This window comes from Hesperophylax consimilis, chromosome 12 (genome assembly GCF_061612785.1).
Source record: "Hesperophylax consimilis isolate HC1 chromosome 12, BYU_Hcon_1.0, whole genome shotgun sequence".
Lineage (NCBI taxonomy): Eukaryota > Metazoa > Arthropoda > Insecta > Trichoptera > Limnephilidae > Hesperophylax > Hesperophylax consimilis.
The window spans coordinates 20822842-20843565 of record NC_142847.1 but is presented as its reverse complement, the minus strand read 5'-3'; positions in this window follow the sequence as shown (position 1 = coordinate 20843565).

Here is a 20724-nt window from a genome sequence, read left to right as displayed (position 1 = left end):
CCGCTTTACGCCAGGAGCATCGCTGGCACGTCGGAAACGGCTGTAATGTGTTAATAAACGCGCAGTTCACACCCACAAGGTTAAGGGGATGAGCGAGGCTTGAGGGTAGGCCTGGGGTAGCGTAGGTGGCAGCAGTGTGCTCCTCGGCGCCGCATCTTAGCCTGATCTTCTTTCATTGTTTAATAGTGTGGAACTCGGCACTATTTACGACGGTATTAACTTGTGACTAGTGTTTATTCAAGATTACAATTATTTAAGAGGGTCTCCCGGCCAAACGTTTTTATTATGAAGGGAAATTATATAAGATTTAGATAAAAAAGGTTTCCGAAAAATCGCCAGAATTCAAATATTGAACACTGAACATCCACTTGTTGTTAATATTATAGCTTTATGTACGTACTACTTCTAGATATTCATTAAAAGATTTGTAAAGCTATTGATTTCAATTAGAATTCTCTCAATATTCTATGAACTACATACTTAGAAAAATATTAGTTTAAAAAGTGCACTATATATTTTTTTATGTTTTTATCACCACAATTTCAAAACTGCAGTTCCGTTTTAACCAACGGTTGGCGGTTAGACCCCTAAGAGCATTAAAAAAGCAATTACCAATTTACTTTGTATTTCGAGCCTATCCAGTTTTATAACTCACCGCTTTCCTTGTGCTAATAATTTATTACAAAATGTAATTTTTCTTAAATATTTCATACTTAAGTTCTTAAATATCCGCTCCGTTTTTTTTCTTACGAAAACTTTAACTCGAAAGATAGAGTAAAACTGCTAAAAGTTATTTAAATTGAAAACAAGAAAACCTTTTAAAATACAATAAACCTTTGAAAGCGCAGGCGGTTAGCGCCGCGACGGCGATGCTCCTTTTAGCCCTGGCGAGGGTTGCTAGGTTTAAGGCTCTACTTGTAGCGGTTTGAGCCTCGAACCCTCCGAGGGGAGGAAGGTTGACAGTAGACACCTCCATCCACCCCCACTTCCAGTAGCGTCTTATCTCAACCGTAAAGTCTCCCGTATTAGGTGGCGCTTTTAAATTCCAGATTAACGATCGCACGAGAATGTGAAGCCTTTGATAAAACGTCTTATATATAATATTAGATTATATTGTTTCTAACACGAGTGGTACTGCTCATTGCAGTTGATGAAACTTAAGCTTTAAGCGAAAGAGCTTTAAGGAAACATCTTCTTTCAGAATATCAACAATGATGTGAATAAGTCTTAAGGACAAAAATAATAGAAAAAAACACTACGGTTTTTTTGTTCATTTTACAAGCTGTTTGTAAATATAATTCAATAAATTAATACCTAAACTAATACAAAAACAATTTGAATTCCTCAACGATATTTTATATTTATAAATACTTTATATTATTGTGAAACAAATTTTATCACTTTTGACGCAATTAAAACAGTGAAAATGTACAATCTCATTTTTTTTAAATGAAATATTTTCTCTTTTCTACAACTTCAGCATTTTTTCAACATAAAACCGATTACTTCATCAATCTTTACAAATCTTTTAGTTTTCCTTCTTTACTTGTAATTATGAATATTATTAGATACAGGATACGGCACGGGAAATTCCTTGTTTAAAAAAAAATATCAAAAAGTATTAATTAATGTAATAAATACTGAACAAAACCTTAAATCTACCTCTATGCAGAGAAAAAGCTTGAATTGTTTCAGAATTTTCAAAAATTAAAACTTCGTTAATATGTAATATTCAATGAATATAAAAGGGGAGACAGAAAAAAATTAAGATGCGACCAAGAATCGAAATTGGCATCTCTACTCTCTGGGGTAACGCTTTAATAAATTAACTATAGAAACATTTTTAAATGCCATCATTTTGATTATTCTCATATCTCAATTTTTCTTCTGATAAATAGGTAATTGTTTTTTAAAAGGATGCTTTTTCAACTTTTATTTATTTGTGATATTGTACGCACGAATTGAAATAGGTGGGATTGGGCGCGAATTTGAGTAATCTGAAAGTATATTGCCTGTTGTATGCTGATCATGCGGTGCTGATTGCTAAGAATGTGGAAAATCTACAGTCTTTCGTGTGTAGGATGAACAAAGTGTGTATGAAGAATGAGTAAATGATGAATGTAAGTAAGTCTATGGTAATGGTGTTTAAAAGAGAGAGTAGGAAATCAGTGTGTAATATAATTGTGAATGAGGAATACTGGGAGCAGGTGGATGAGTTTGTGTATTTAGGAAGTATGTTTACGATAAATGAGAAGGCTGACAGAGGTTTTGAAAGATAGGTAATTGTAGGTAACTCTATTAATGGAGGACGTAGAAGGACCTATGAACGCAGTTGGCGCTGGTAAAAAAATGACCAATGAAGCGAAGTTAACAGTCCACAATGGAGTGTTGGTACCTACCCTGATGTATGGCAGTGAGGCATGGAACTGGCAGTGGAAGGATGAAAGTAGACTGTATGCTTTAGAAATGAGATGGGCCATGTCAAGAGTCAGAATAATAGAATAGTATGTATGAATGTGAATGAGGCAAGGAGTGTGGGACAAGACCGTCTTTGTTTGGCGGTCCATCCTCTCTGCCTATCTCTGCGGAGAAACGACGTGAAGGTTAGTTAGTCAAATATATATCATATATATGTCATTTTTTATAGCGCGGGATAGTGATAAAATTAAGGAAATATTTAAAATTTTATGTCAATTAACATTTATAAATGCTATGACTATTAAAACCAAAATGCACAACGTTATTTTAATAAGAACTACGATTTTTCTAAAAACTATTACAAAATCCATCCATTATGACCTAAAACAGAATTGACTCTAAGCAGAATTCTTGCCTGAACAGACTATGCTACAATATATAATATGAATATAATAATATAATATATATACAATATAACAGACTATGCTACAATAGATCTGGTCCCCCCACTACAAATTACATTCAGATTCAATCGAAAAAATTCTACATAAATTCCTAAGACACATTAATTTTAAACTCGGTATTCCTATTGAAAATATAAACTATAATTACTTGATGAAAAATCTAAATTTATTAAAACTCTCAGATCGAAGAATTATATCCGACTTAATATTTATGTTCAAAATTGTAAATGGTAGTATAGACAGTCCTGATTTAATAAACCTTATTGAATTTCATATACCCACGAGAGCTACTCGTTCTAAAATTTTGTTTAAATGCAACAATATCAGGACTGAGTATTCCAAACACTCGCTTGTACCTAGGTTGCATGGAGTTAGTAATAGATACGCAGATGTGGCAGATCTATTTAACTGCACGCAAGGTAGGTACAAGAGGGCTATGCTATCAAATCTTTTCAATCAATATTAATTTTAATTAATTCTACCTTATTTGCACTATAGAAACTTATGTACTTGTATCTCTTTTTTACTTACTCTCTAATGTCATTTCACAATCAAATGCCACATATATTTGTAATTCTTTTTTTAAAAATATTTCTACGTTTTTAACTGCGACATGTTATCATTGTTTATGGTATATTTATACCGTTGATATTAAATAAATATGCTATAATTACAATAGCGTATTATCCAAGGTTGATTTTTTCAGTTCCGAATTTACCAAATACAAGAGGTCCATAAAATAATATTTCTCTGACGGTTTGTGAATAATTTTCTGATTTGATTTATATCTAAAACCTCTCTCTATTGCTATAAATTTTTCGTTTTATATAATCTTTTGTTTTGTATAATTTTTTTAATTCATATTCCTTTCTTAAAATTTTAATTTAATTATTCTATATTATGTTGTCTCAGTAGAGGTAAAGTCACAAGGAGTAAATCCATAATTGGTTTTATTTTGGCTATAATATAATACTTATGTACAAACTGATTCAATGTAAACTGTCGATATCCCGAAAATTAATAAATAAAACATGAACAGTGTGTTATTATTAAAAAAAACAGTTTTTATTAGTAAGTAAATACAATATTATTTCTTATATATGCTTGTTTCAAGACATATTCACAAAGGCGTGTAGTTATTTCTATTAGTAGCAACATTTATTTTAAGCTTCGCTTTCTTTGGAAAGAGAATCATGATAATATTAGGTTTAACCTGAATGTGATTCCATTTGAATATTCTATGTATAAGCTTGAGAGTAACACAAGTTCTATGGTTATATTCGATTATAACATTATGACTTGGCGGCTTAATAATTACTGCGTAGTGAAATGAATTAATTGATTAAGGCGAAGTTGAATTAACGTTTTCCAGAATACGTTTGAAGTGGAATTTCGTAAATTAAGTGTTAGGCAGTTCGTGCACAAAGATATGTACTTACAATCCGCCTGTAGTAGTGGCCTACTGATATGTTACTCTTTAAAGCTGTTTTTTCCAGAATTATGCAGAACATTTCTTCAAGTGCAGCCTTGGAATTAATACGAGGTTGAGTGACTCTAGCAATGAAGAAAATTGTATTATTCTTTTTTTTACCAGCATAAAAAACAATATAAAAGATGATTTTGGGTTTTTTGGGATATTAATTGTGGAGCGTTGGTCGCCGCCATAGAACTACTTGAAAGTGATGTCAAATAGACATTTCTTCCAATATTAATCCATGCCTTCTCTACTAAATCCTTTCTAAAATATTTCAGTAAATTATAGTTACATAAACATGGATATTTTCTCACCTTCAGAACAAATTTAACAATTAAATCATGTTCGGTCGTAATTTCTGTTAAACGAAGAATTCATCTCGCGTAAAAAAAATAATTGTCGCAAAAGGGGATCGATCCGAAGACCACTGTTTTAATAAGGGGGATTATGTAGGTTGAGAAGAAGGTACGTGGCTATTTAGGTCTGGTCACCAACCATGAGTAAAATCATTTCCAGTAACGTTTAGTTTCAGAATAGTGGTCTTTCACTAGGGCTATATTGAGATTATCTACCACTCAATGATATCTCAGTATCCCTGCACGGAAGACAAAGTTGATATACCGCCACACTGCCTCGACACACACTCTATGCTTGATAACAATAATAATATTTGGATGAAAGGCGCTGTAGAAATATATATATACAATGAAATATAAGTATATATTATATAATATATATTTCTACAATGATCTATCTTATTACTAACTATGAAGTAGACAAACTATTATCAACTTATGGCTAACAGATTGCATCCACCGGTTCGTCGATCACTAATACAAAACCATATGTACAATGCAGTTGATCAAAGAACGTGATTCCGCTAATGGACATATATTACAATTTATTTACAGTCTGTACAGGCAGATAATAAAGACACTGGACCATACTTATCTGGGAGGTCACTTGATATTGTCAGTAGCCTGTCACTTGAGATTGTCAGGAGACTGTCAGTAGCGTGCAACTGACTGCGGAAAGTCGTAAGGTAATAAAATTTATAGAATTAATTTAAATTAGAATTCAAATCAACGAAACCCTTAATAAACATAATTTAACCCTTAATATATATTTATACACATAGTCCGGAAACTCGCAGAATAAGCGGAAAGTTGGTGAATCTACAACACACGGATAAACCAAAAAGTTTAGTTAGTCAAAATAGGTATTTGATACCTAGATCTTTCTTAAAAATGCATAGTACTCGTATACAAGTGTACCGTAAGCTATGGATCAAAAGAAGTGAGGTGATAGGAAAGGTAATTGTCGATCAAAATGACCGAAACTGTTGTCGTCATGTGTTGCATCAATTTTAGTTTTATTTTAAATGCCTGTGCAATCTAAAAAAAAACTAATGAAATTATTTTCATGTATTTAAAAAAAAAAATACAAAATTTGATATAACATTGAAATAGTTAAGAATTAGACAACAATAATGACCTCAGACGGACACATCATATTAAATTCATCACAAATAAACTCATAGAAATACACATTTTCCTGAACACAAGAAACATATTTAAGCTAAAACAATATATTATGCACTTTGCCAATCCATTATAGAATACGGTATAATTTCTTGGGGATGTGAAACAATCCCAACTTATCCATGCGTCTATTGAAATTACACAGAAAACTATCATAAAAGTAATACTTAAAGAAGTATTTGACTAAAAAACAAAATTTCACCACAAACAAACTAATTTTTGTTATTTGTTTTTGGGGTCTTATGCCGTGTTGCGCTACATATATATCCCTTATAATAATAATAATATTGAGCGTGAAATTTTCATTTACAATATTTTCTCACTAAAATAATAAATACTGAATTTAATACTTTTTTCATTTTTTTACAGTTAAAATTAATAAGATTTTTTGTATGATTATTTTATTTAAATATAACTAAAAACTGGTTTCGTTTTTTCTATTAATCTCAAAACAAGGATATTATTAGATACAATGTTATTCCAGGCAAGGGCTTAACCCTAGATAACTAATCACTCGTCGAGGCGACGACGCGCCACTCGGCGAAATTCGAAATCACCTACTTCCCCCCGCTCCCCGACCTTGACTCATTATCATTACCTTCCAAATTTGAGTAAACAGTGCAGCACTTGACGTGATTGCGACCACACGCATACTAGGACGTGCCCTATGACCATCCCGTCGTCCGCTGGACGAAACTTTAGTTATAACAACAATTTTTATTTTTAAGGTACGTACATTCATATATTCTTATATTTATTGTTAATGTTGGCGAATCTTCTACAATAGAAGCTCTGGTTCCATGTACGTCAAACGTGCGTAAAATTTGCTACCTGTGTCCATCCAAGCATGTTGCACCAGATGTAGAAAGGCTATTTGTGGTCCACATAATGTTGACATGTGTGGTCGCTATGTAGACTGATATTTTGATATTAATCTGTACTTAATTTGTTTATTATAAACCTTACTTTTTTGCCATGTAACAAGTTCTTATCTTAATTAAATATTTTTGATTTATTTCTAACAGTTTAGTTATTTAGGGTTAAATAAACATTCTTACATTAAAGTGCGAGTAAGTTAGTTACCATCCCAGTCGCCAAGCGTGACAATTTGGCGTAGTTACACAATGCATTAGTGCATCTCGAAGGCATGCAAGACGTTTTAACGACGTCATTAATACGGCATTACGAGGCGACATCTTTTGACTCGGCTTATAATATCTTTACCACTCTCACGGAACTTGAATACTGGGGAAACTCTCGCAACGTGCGCCGGAAGATGCTAGCTAGCTATTGAGATAACATGAAATAATGTCAAACTGTTAACAATACTTTCGAGAATGATTAACATTATTGGTACATATTTCCTTTTCCCGAAGTATGTTTCTATTACTTCTCATCAGGGGGCCTACTGAGTATCTTACAAAACGTCCGTGCGACAAAACGACCGGTTTAACCACGTCACAAACCCGTATCAACACTCCCCTTACTGTGTTAAAAAAATCCTCTGGTGCAATACACTCGGTAAATATTTATTTATTTATATATACGCCTAAAAAGGCTTTTACATAAAATTGATACATGATGCAATGTACATGGGAGAATATCTGTATTATACAGGAGATACTGACAGTAAATAGATATAATCCATTGTAAAGTAGGTACAAAATACATAATTATTGTAAAATTGTGATAACAAGTATAATAAGAAAACATTAAGAAATAATTTTAAAAAAAAAACAATTAAAAAAAAACTAAATATGAAGCAATATTAGAAGAACGTAAGAGTAACATAAAGTAAAAAAAAATACAACAACACTACATATAAGACTAAACATTAAAACTAATTTACCAACGCTACTCTAATTTGTAGGATTCGACAAAGTGTTGGTATAGATTATGCTTGGTTCTATAAATGGAGTCAATAAATAAATCAATAGCACCCCCATACTTGTTGCCCAGATCATGCATCCTATTGGTCAGTGAGTGTGTCTGATAGTTGGTCGTGTATGTATTGCAGAAGAATGTTATATTTTGTCTTGTATTCCTAGTCGGCACATGGAATTTAATAGTGGCAATGATGGCAGGACTATCAATTAGGTTGTTAATGACTCTGTGTAACACAACCAGGTCTGAAATAATTCTCCCGTCAGATTAGATGCAATCGATTCATCAAACTGACATAATAAATCTAATCAATAGGAATTCTGAGCTTAAAATTTACGTACTTAAGAAATTTGTGCTGAAATATTTCAATATTATTGAAGTGAACTTTATATAAAGGGGACCAAATAGGTGAATTATCCAATTGACTTCTGACTAATGAAATATAGAGGGTTATCATACAATCAATGGACTTAAAATCAGTTAAAGTTTTGCAAAGGAAGCTAAGCATCTTTAAAGCCTTATTAGTTATATAGTTGATGTGTGCAATGAATAACAAGTTTTCATAGAATATTAGTCACGAATTTGTGACACTGGTATTAATTTAATATTATTTAATGTATATTCGTGTAAGATATTATAACGAATTTAAAAAAATCGTATTACTTAACATTTCTGAATGTTCAAAAATAAAATTAATCAAATTAAATATGTAATTATTTCATACAATACATAATATATTGGAGAGGAATTACTAAAATATGAACTCCGTGGTTAGTATATTTACAGAGATATGTTAGTAATTACAGACGATGTTCACTCAGTTGACAGCTCCGGCAAGGAAAATTAAACCATGAACTTAGGTTTGTTACAGAGTAGGCCCCAATGTGACTTCACCAAATGATTTTCTTTTCAGTGCAGCTCTGTATGCAACCTGCAAAAAATTGAATCAATTCAGTATTTTTTTTAATCATTCAGGCCTCGGACATTTTGAACGTTATGTTTGCTTTTTTTGTTGTTTGTTTTTGGGGTGTTATGCCGTGTTGCGCTAACTCCTTCTTTAGCCGACGTTTCGGACAGCGTTGCAGTGTCCATCATCAGGGCAGATCCGGTAGATCCGAAGATGTGTAAATTTTGGTTGTCGAGTTTGTGCTTATTTATTTGTGGCCTGGGCCCGTCCAAGTGCGAAATGCCAACGGAAGTGGCGACATCTTGTGGCGAATTCTGAAAGCACAGTATTTATGATAGCCTGGGGCCCATCCAAGTGCGAAATGCCAAATGTTATGTTTGCTGTCAGAAAATCGGAGAATTTGTGTGTATTTCCGCTTCTCAATAATATAAAAATAAACGGCAGATTTTTGAACGTATCTGAAAACAAAAAATCTGTTTTTGAAAGGAAATACACTTTCAAATTTTATAATTAGAAACAAACATATTATTTTTGTAATATTAAGATTTTTTTCTTCTAAACAAGAACTAAAATTACTTATTACAAAAAACACATATTTTAATATACAAATGTATTATAAACATTAAAGCTCATTTTTCTCAATTTCATAAAAAAATTATTAATAATAATTTGACAAAATTTCGTAAATTTTTGGAAAATCGGTTCGATCTTTGTTTGATAGTTGTGTACATTTTAATTATTCTGTGGTTAACCTTCGTGCGTGAATATAAAGCATTTTTCTGCTTTTTAACACCGTTTGGTTCTTTTTTTAAGTATGAAGGTTAGGGAGACACAACGATTTTTATGAGACCATAAGCGTTATTAATGTTTTTATGCTTCAAATAGGTTAGTTAAATTGGTAAACTGATCTAAGGCTACGCATAATATATATATATATTATATATATATTATTTTATGCTGTCGGAACCTATATTGGTTGGTAATATATTACGTAGGTAGAACTTACAGTTAAGCTGTCAAGTGACAGCTTTGTTCGACTACCTATAATTTTATTGTAAACAATTAAAAATATATATAATTAAGCTGAACTAACTTTAGCTCCAAAGTAACATAATATTCAATTTATAAAAACCAATTTTGAAGGTTGTACATATGAGTGTAATACTGACACATTGAAGAGGAAGTAATATCTAATAAATTTTTAAACAAAACATTATACAGAAAAAGAAAAAATACAAAACTATATGTACAATGCATTTGATTAACGAACGTGATTCTGCTAATGGACATACATTACAATTTATGAACAGTCTGCAAAGGCAGATCACATATATACTGGACAATACTTACCTGGGAGGTCACTTGATATTATCACTGTTCATTGTTTATTAGAGAAATTTATATACAGTTCGCACGCAGAGGACGTAATTGGAACACGTTTAATTGGAAATGCTATTACTAACTCTGGTATTTATTTTATTAAATTAAAAACGTGTTTAGGAGAGGAAAATCAACTCTTATGGTGGTAAAAAAGTACAAGGGTTTGATCAAGTGAATCAAATATTCGAGTCAGAACAGTAAAAAAATACTTTCGGATTCCTTAAAATTCCAACAAAACAGTCGTGCAATATCAATTACATTATTACTATTTACATTTAAAAAAGATTGTCGTATGCGTGTGCATAAAATATGGATGGATGGATGTGATGGCAAAAGGTTCGAGTCTCGCCTACGTTTGCTTCGAGAATGTTCTTTCATTTCCCCAAAGGATGCACATCCCCCATCCAATGGCCGCCGCCAATCCAGGTATCTCTAAACTGACGCGGGTTTGATCGATCGTTCCCGAAAGTTCCTGACGGAGATGGCTGGCTTGGCCAGTCAGTCACCTCTCTGTCAGGAGGAGGTTCGGGACAAGATCGCTCAAAGGGACCCGCGTCTGTCCGGGGTCCTTATCGATTTAAGACCCCGACGGAAATGCAACCAACTGTAGCTCCTTTTCCTTTTGTTCCTTTTTGGAAGAGGAGAAACGTTGATTGCACTGGACATCGCTGTCCATCCATTGCGGGCGGCAGCAACGATCTTTTGAATTATGTGCTTCGCCTGTTGAAGAAGTAAAGAAGCTCTAGGCCGCGGCCATCCACCGAACCCGACCTCCGAGAAGCCGGATTACAGAGGACGCCACGCCTCCAGTCGACGAGGTTGTCAAGAGAGTCGTACTTATATAACCGGACAGCCAACGAATCCCGACCGATCCACTTTGACACTTATATAATAATTTAATACTTTTTTAACTTATATTCAATCAAATTTTATTTCTTATTATTCAACGATATGTAAAACATTTTATCGCAGCATAATGCATTTTATTTATTGCAGAGTTGGTGGATTGTTGTCATAAGCTAGTTAGTAGGTAATAAGTAGTAGGTCTTGAAAAAATATTTTTGTAAAGCGTATATTCATGGTGGTTTATATTTTACTCCAAATATTTACGATAAAATAGAGCGCCCTCTATTTTTGCTGTCAGAAGGTTTTTTGGTAATATTATTCTGATTGATCGATCGATCGTATTGATCTCGTATTGATTTATTGACAATATTATTGTAAACACGAAAATCATTCAACGAAATGACTTAGGGTAACTTACTTTTGGATACTTATTGTGTACATAAAATAAGAACATTTATTTTATAGATCAGTTGCATTAATATCGGATATTTGATTGCATAGATCTCCCACATTAAGTTCGACCGGAATTTCACAGATGGCAGTGATGGCGTTCGCAAATATTAATAATATTATTTTAGATTTTCACACCAGTATATTTTATATTGATTATTATTATAATTATACAGCCAGTATTAGTGATTTATTTTTGGGGTATTATGCCGTATTGCGCTACTTCCTTCATGCAAAAGTTTCGGACAGCTTTGCAGTGTCTATCATTACATTTGCCTAGAAGATGGACACTACAGTGTAAGCAAGCATTACAATGCAACGAAACGTTGGCTAAAGAAGTAACATGGCACAATACCCCGACAATAAGTCACTAAAATAATAATTCTATTTAATAGACATTATGATATTGTAATATTTTTTTTTTCATTTTTTTTTATTATTTTAGAAACCTGATAAAATTAGGTAAATAGTTTACATGTTTTCTTTGAATGATTTTATATACATTTACCGGGCAGAAGTGATCATTTTTTTTTATCCAGTGTCCAATTAATTCATTTTCAATTTGTTCGCGGGCCGCAGGGGTTACATCCAGCTTGAAATGGTAAACTTTGCTGTTGGTGGTGTTGACAACTTATTTTTATTTTCTAAAACGGTGATTTTTTATATTAAAAAAATCACAGGACATCAATAAATGCTTTCGCTTTTATCATTCTTACATGTTAAAAAAACATACAAAAAATGTTGTAGATAAGCCAATAAATGCTGTCGATGAACAAAATTTTAAAACCTTTAAAATTCTCCATGGATCTAAAAAATGCGCTCTGCTGCAAATGTGAAATATTTTCTACAATAAATTAAGGTCTAACCACAAAATTCTGTCTTTTTAAGAAAAGCAAGAAAATATGCAAGAAAAGCTTATTATTTTAAGCGGCTGATTTGAAACTTTGACGAAGACTTTTCCGTCAAACCCTACATAACAGAAAGGAAAGTTTTTTACCGCATTTTTTTGGTGATTTATTTCACCAAGTGAAGGTCCACGGGCCATGGGTTGTTTAGCACTGTACTGGTGAATTGAATGGTTTGAATCAAGGAATGATTTGAGGTAATCATAAAGACACGATATATATATTTTTTGACAAATTAAAGAGATCTGATTATTTTACAATATAAATAGAAACGGTAGATAAATAGCAACTGAAAACAAAACACTCTGCGTGCCAAGTCGCATCTTAAGTGTATTTATCTGTATTTACCTGCCAGGTAAATCTGGCAAAATTTAAACAAAATAAATAAATATTTCAAATAAATAATTATGAATTAATTGATTTGGTACAGCATTGTAATATATAGTGTCGTGAAATGAAATTAAATATTTTTTTGTCCAAAAGATATCAAATCTATCATTTTCAAATAAATTATAAGCCGTTCTGATGCATTCAACACTGATTGAAGTTTGTCAATTTGATATTTTGTAAGGCTAGCATAAATGCCATTGCAGTAATCGAGACGTGGGACTACGTAAGAGTTGATAAGTAATTTAGTTGCTTCTGTAGGTAGGTTTCTTCGGCCAGACTTGAGTTGTCTTAGGTGAAAAAAACAAGTTAAACAAATAATTAAGAACCCATTACCATTTACTGAGGGGAAAACATAGATTGGTTTAACCAACAATAGATCATGTCATCGGTGTAACCAGTAATAAATCAATGTATGCACCTTCAAAATTTACATTTGAAATAGTATAAAAACGTCGTCTCAATGTGGACTAACCACAGTTTGAAAATGGCCTTGTAAGCCGAAACAGCTGTCACAATAATAAAAAACTAAAACACTTGCAGAACTTAATAATAATATTATCAAATTTAATCTAAATTAAATTTATAAAAAAAAAAAAAAAAAAAAAAAAAACAAGTGCTAAAAGTCCTATTTATTTGACTTTTAAACGAAAAGTTGTCAACAAATACTAAGTTAAGTGATCTTGCTTTTGGAACATCTGGGCCAAAGGCTTGGAATATTCTCCTTCCGGAACTAAGATCCATAACAAGTCCAACAGAATTCAGGTCTAAACTAAAAACTTACCTTTTTAAGCTGTTGATTAAATAAATTGTCCCTAAATCATATATACCATTCCTGAGAGTAGCATTATTGTATTGCATTTAATACATCCTAATAACACTTTTCTTATTTGATTTACATTATTCGAAACCTGTCTTATACCGTGGGACGAATCACATTTCGGAAAGTAAATTCTGATCAAAACCTCGTACTGTAGTATCGCCATCATAAAATTTGCTTTTCCTTCCCTAAACACGCTCATTAAAGAACATAGATATATTATTAAAATAAATACCAGAATGTCCAACTATGACCAATTTTCAAATTATGTCCTAAATCCTGTATCTAAATTTCGCTAATAAACAATTGGTTAATGTTAATTAAGTGTTAATCTCAAGTGACCTACCAGGTAAGTATAGTACTGTATATTATTTCTTAGTAATAACATAGAGCACTGTAGAAATGTATTATCTATTTGTACAGCGCCCTTGAGGTGATTTTGCACTTAAAACAAAAATTTATTATTATTACGTAAGAAAAAGTTGGCTTACTTTGGACACACAGCGTCTTCAATCGGTTTATCTCTTCAGAGGTTTATTGCCCTATAAACCTCTAATAATACATCTTGCTTGGCTCAGTAACAGTGTGGCTTACATCAATCTCTTCTTGAATTCAGATATCTTAATATAAACGGCACTATAATTTCATCTGTAAAACGAAACGAAAGAAAAATCATACAACATACAACACGGAAATGGAATTATTACTAAAATATTAACTTCGGTGGCGTGTCCCTGTGTAACTCGGGTTCAATTACTTCTGGAACTGCATTTTTTTGTCTAGTAACTAAAATTGTTTGGCCTTGTAACTATTAACCGTTATAATGGGCTTTTATTGACCCGGTAGAGGTAGAGGAACGTTTTACAATATAATGTCTAAATTGCGGACTTCTGATTTTCAGGCGTTCTCTCTTCAAAAATTCTCTTCGTCAATGTTGTCATATTAGGCAGGTAATAGCTTTTCTTTCTTTCTTCCTTATACCTACGAGTATTACGTAGATTAAGTTTGTTCTCGTCTTATTATTTTATATTGTAATATTTGCGTTAGTGGCTGGAAATAAAAATATTATTATGTTAATTTTGATGCGCAAATGTATTTTATTACTATTAATCAGACTAGAAGCAAAATTATTCACTATTCCTCAATACATCCATCTGTTTCAGTTTTGAAAAGTCTGTGCGTGGGTATTATAGTAGTTATTTAATATTTCTGGGGTTTAGGTGTAAAACATAAATTTAAGGTGTGGATACATTTCTTTTGAAGATAAACTATTAATGTTTTGAATTTTTTTTATATAAAAGTCCTTACATATTTTGCAATAAAAAAACAGAACAATGGCATTGCAGAATCGATGTAAATAAATACTAGTACAAATGACTGTTGAGTTATAAGAAAAGCATATGTAATTCGGTGTATTTTCATTTATTTATGTTTCTATTCATTTTATGCGGGTGGGTCTTTTATATAGAGGGCCCCAGAGATGATATTTCACAAAACAGCGCTATACAGTTATCCAGTTATCTGATAGTATTATTGTCCCAGCGTCTGGACGATGCAGGCCCTCTGATTGGTCAAATTCATATTATGTGATTCGGATAAATTCTGCATTGGGGGTCTGCAGGCAAAAATTACCAATCTGCCCCTCAATTTTAAGCAACCGTAAGGTTCATTTCGGTTTGCAGGCGACTGGATACAAAAAAAATAAGACATTAAAAATTAAGACACGATTTCATACTGAAAAAAAATCGCCACATGTAATACGATATTTCTTCAAAAATATCGTTTCTCCTCATATAATTTTTGGATAATATCGAAGAAAATATGTTTAAGAAAGCGTATAATCCATTGGATTAATTAAATTACAGTGAAAATTATCCACAATTACGTGATTACGTTTGACGTTTGACGAAAAAAGCACGCGTTCATTCAATATGGCCGGCAATAGCTGGCCGACACAGAGCGCACCTCTGGCGGTGTAAAAACTAACCAAATAACTGGCGCGAATATTTAAATATGCAAAATTACTTGACCATTAAGCGTTTCATAAGAAGATTTCTTCTGGAAGTTTATTTAATTTAATTTAAACTTTGCAATGGCATTTTTCATTATTATTTATAATTTTTTTTGCTTATTAATTATATCTGATTTTCTATTGACATGTTTTATAATTTCTAAAATTTAAAAAGTATTTATTTGCGATGCTTTAATCCTGATTGTTTATTTATATCTTAAGAAATAGGGTAAAAATACCGTTTGAAGAGAATATGTTTAATTTTTTTATTTAGTATTTCAATTTTCAATTTATTAGAATAACCGTTATTAAATGTTATTTGTCTTATGAAGATATTGTTTTATGGTTTTATGCATTTTTTTTTCAGGTCTTAAAATACTTCACACAGGATATAAAGCATCACAAATAAATAATTTCGAAATTTTAGAAATAAGAGAACATGTTTATAAAAGTAGATATAATTAACAAGAATTTTTTTTTATAAACTCTCTTTTAAATATTTTCCCACTTAACTGGTCTTTCATATTGTAATTCCTAATTCTTATAAACCCAGCCTACTCTTACCCCCCCCCCCCCTCCTTCCACTTCTTTTTTCCAATTGTAATCTATATTTGATTTTTGACTTCGGTGTATACTTCGTTCATGAAACATGTATTGGTTGTATATAATAAAGTGATGTTAAAAAGTTATTTGTTTTTTAATAAAATAAAGTTTAATAGGATAACATTATTTTATCTATTTCCATTGTATATCAATGCATACGTACATAATAAAATGTAAACATTATATTTATTTATTAATTGGACAATTTGCATAGCGCCGCTTTTGTGAGATATCACCTCAGGGGCGCTATATTGTAATAATCTACCTTTATATATAGATTTTTACTCTCCTGATGAAGGTGTATATATATTCTAACTTTAAACTTTACTAGATACAGTAACAGTTTTAGGTAAAGAATTACCACCAGTTGGAGTAAAATTTACACCTTTTAATTAAACCGACTGTTAATCTCATCGCACAATTCCCCTCATTTTATTCATAAACACGGGTACAATTAATCAATATGTAATAATCTATTATTTCAGTCAACTTTGTTATAACTATCTTTAATTGTTGTGACAAACTATACGATATTGATTCAACTTATAGACATTGACGGTTGTAACACATATTTAAGCACTGCAAGTCTCCTATGAGCAAATTATATTAGGTACCATAACAGTTAATATCAGTGCCGAGGAAGAAGTGCCGCCCGCAGGGCCTAGCAGCAAAAACCCGCGGAGCGGGTTTTTAACTGCTAGTTATTTATAATGTAAGTGCTAAAATTTTGACATGATGCATAATTTTAGCCAAGATTTGATGTATTTTATATAATAGTTAATGTTTGACGCCACTTGGTTGGTCTCTTCAAAGTTTGTCTGCAGTTAATTGTACATTTTAGGAACAGTAAAATTAATTAGTCCTTGGGCTAATCTGGTCTTGCAATGGGGTAGGTACTATTGTTCATGTATACATGCAAATAAGTTTTCGCATTTTGCATTGCTCGTTGGGATCACTAATAATATGAGAATCATATGTAATACGATGTCTGAGGACAGCGCGCATGAATTTTCAACATTTCAGATGATTTCTGCGTATTCGCAAATAATGTAAAAGCGAAAGCCGCTGTTTGTCGATTTCAGGCCGTAAACTTTCATTACATTCCAATAAGTTCAGTACATGCAGAAAACTTACGGATATAAAATACTGTATTTTTTTTAATCTGGTAAAATTATACGTTTTCTTGTTAAAAACTGGACTGCAGGCCTTTACCGAATGAATTGACAGAGTTCCTAATAAATAATCATGTTTTATGAGGACGACGGAACAGGTTCTTAGAAATATTGATATTGATTTTGACGGTTCCATGATAACTCAACACAGTGACAATTCAACACACCTTTAAAAAGTGATGAAAAAAATTAAACCTAACCTAACCTAACCTAACCTACTTAACCCAGTTAGTAAAGTTTTTGTTTCATCACTTTCCATGACTTTATATAACTTTTTAAAAATGTGATGAATTATCTTTTTGATTATTTATCCGGTCACCTATTTTGACATACTGATAATGTCGCATTCCGACATCATATTTATTAAGAAAAGAACACGTGTTCTCGATGTATTCTGTATGATTAATATTTTATATGAAAATTGGCATGCCATCGCTTTTGTTATCCAAGTGTAGTGGATAACCGTTGAAGATCCATCCGAAGACTTCCAGAGGGGAATTATGTGGGTTAGTAATCAGCATTTTTAGTCAATTTTGTAACCACGCCCGTACATTTAGACGTACTCTCATAATAAATAGCTTTGTATAAAATTTTCCAGGTTCATAGAAGTTTTTCTCCAAACATCTAGGTATAAATAGGTCTCTCGCTCAGACTTAATTTGCATATAAGATTATACGTTCAGTCGAGTTTCTGGATTTGATTGGACGGGATGCAGAAGGAAGATAGGTCAGCTCTGAGATTACAACTGAATATGAGGGAGTATTGTTTCGGAGCAAAGCAAAGATTTTCAGGTTACAAGATAATTCCTTGTCAAAAACTGAATTAGATGTGCAGATTTAACCCTTTAGGTGAGCGGAATATTAATTCTATTTCAATATAGGTTCCTTTAAAAAACAGCGCAATATATATATTAGATAATAATAATAAAATATTTTTGTAGAGTGAATAAAAAAAATACCTACGTATTTTATTTACATTAGTGTCATTTTCATAAGTAAGCAAATATTTTATTACCTTTCCCGTACCCGAGATGGCAACGAAGGTTTCCCAGTTTATTTTTTTATTTACCATTACTACCTACAAGTACCTCTGTAAGCTTACTTAGAAATATTTAATATGGATGCAAAAAAAAAATTTTATAACTTCAATTTTTTTATCTGTGTTAAAACTTAAATACATGTTCTAACCCACAATACTCTGTACTGTGTTTAAAAGACCCCACAATAACGATCAAATTCATATTCAACCCTTTGGTTAACCCAAAGGTTCAACTCTTTAGTTAACCCATTATCCGAAATTATAGCAGTGCTCCTACAAAAAAAAACTTTTGTACCTATTTCCTTATTCTAAGGACTAATTCATAACCGTTAAATAACTGACAACGGACGCATCAGTCGGCTGATACTGGTCAATAACATGAGCGAGTCTGATCTTTAGATGGCAGTCTAATATACATAATAAGGCAGAATTCTTATCACTACGTTTAAAACTCTGTTCAGATTTTCGTAACTTGAAGATAAATAATGATATTTGATACAATCCTCCAAATCATTTCTTTCCTGAGCGAGACAAACAAAAACAAGTTGATATTAATATGATACCGGACTTAACCGGCAGAGGGCTAGCGAATGATGACACCGCGGAGATTATGAGTTATGTCTTTATAAATAAGGTTTGCAGGGATCTGTTTAAGTCCGTGGTCTTCTCCCCAGAGGTGATCAGGGGTGTGAAAACTACGGACTAATTTGCTTTATTTAAATACTAGTTGATATTAAAATGTAGGCAGGTTTCTATTGTAGTACCCAATTGACAATAATTTGAAAACATAAAAAAATTGGGCATTTGCATAATGTATCGTCGTTCGAATATTTCGACATGCAAAAGTTTCTTTCTTTAAAAGTAAATTAGCTAGTGATGAATATAACTTCGCAAGTTCAAATAAGTTGCGTTGACTTAGATATTCCATTCGGAAAAAGCTGTGATAATAATGTGATTTATAACGCCAGAGCTTATAGTTCGCTAGGATTTAAAAACACATTATATTATATTAATATCTGCTGAGCGATAGTTTGCAAAAAAGTCAGCTGGTTATTAAAAACGATTTTGCAATGATAGTAAAAATTGATATATTTTGTTAGAAACCATATCTCAACGTTTCGTTGGGCTGCCATCTTTGACGCTCCTCCGCACTCATTCGAATATTAACGGCTCTTTTTTGTTCACAACTGTTTTCTGTTTGGCTGTTAACAACACTTCTTCATAATTATCGTCAAGCAGCAAACGCAGTTCATTGTTAAGTCGCAGCGAATTCAAATTGTTTGATTTCAACACCTCTGAATTTACCGTTAATTAGCGATACTCGTCGAGTAACATGTATTATTTGTGTCATCATTGCTGAGTAATAATTCTCCATATCGAGTGTCTGTTTTTACAACCATGTTAATCCTAAGATTAAAGTTACCACACCAATAGATAATAAACAATCTATGAATTGAATAATTTTGTATAGTCCACTATTTAATCAAAGAAGATTGACATGTTACAAAACCAATGTTTTCCGAGTCAGGATAAATGTAAAAATAATGCAAAAGAACTAATTTAAGAATAGACAAACAAGTATGGACAGATAAGTACCGATTGACGAAAACGTTACAGTGAGCGGTAATTAATTAGTTGGATGTTTAAAGATGGCTATTCAAAAAACATATTAAAATTTTGAACCCTGTTTGTTTCCAAAATGTGGTTGGTAAATTCAAATAAATAGCAATAAATTTAAATTTGCGAGACAGATATGGATAACGCCGCCCCGGGAAATATTTATTTGATAACCTACACATCTGCCATAGGTTACCACAAGTGGTTTAATATGTTTGGTGACTTAAGGGGGTGCCCGGGCTCATGGGTTGAAGTTTGTCTAGGTTTCGGTGGTGAATGCGTTTGCACTCCTACTGCGTTGCGGGTAGAATCAGGAGAGACAGGTTTAGGGAGACCTTTTGATTTCTTTAGCCAGACTTTCTCTTGACCCATCGCCTTGCACTGCAGTGGGAGGGATGGATTTATACGTTCGTCACTCCTAGGCGCATTTGCCCCCAGATTTCTACCCACCCCTCATATCTTTTCCATCCCAGAACTTCCTCTCCATACTTTCCCTAAAAACACCTTCCACACAACATCCCCAAAGATGTCACGAGTCACGAGGGATATTTATTCATCAGGGCCTCCAGCGTGGAGCTAACGAAAAAAAATCCACTCAGTAAAAATTTTGTATGTAGGTACTAATTTGTCCATACTCGTTTGTCTAGTCTTAAATTTGTTATTTTTCACTACACTCGACAAAGAAACCTATCGGTATTGAAAAATTTTGATCCTTTTTGATTAAATTGAGGTGTATATAAAGTTATTTACTTTATTGAAATTAAAATGCCACAAGATGAATGTGCAATTATTGAAATACAAAAAAAA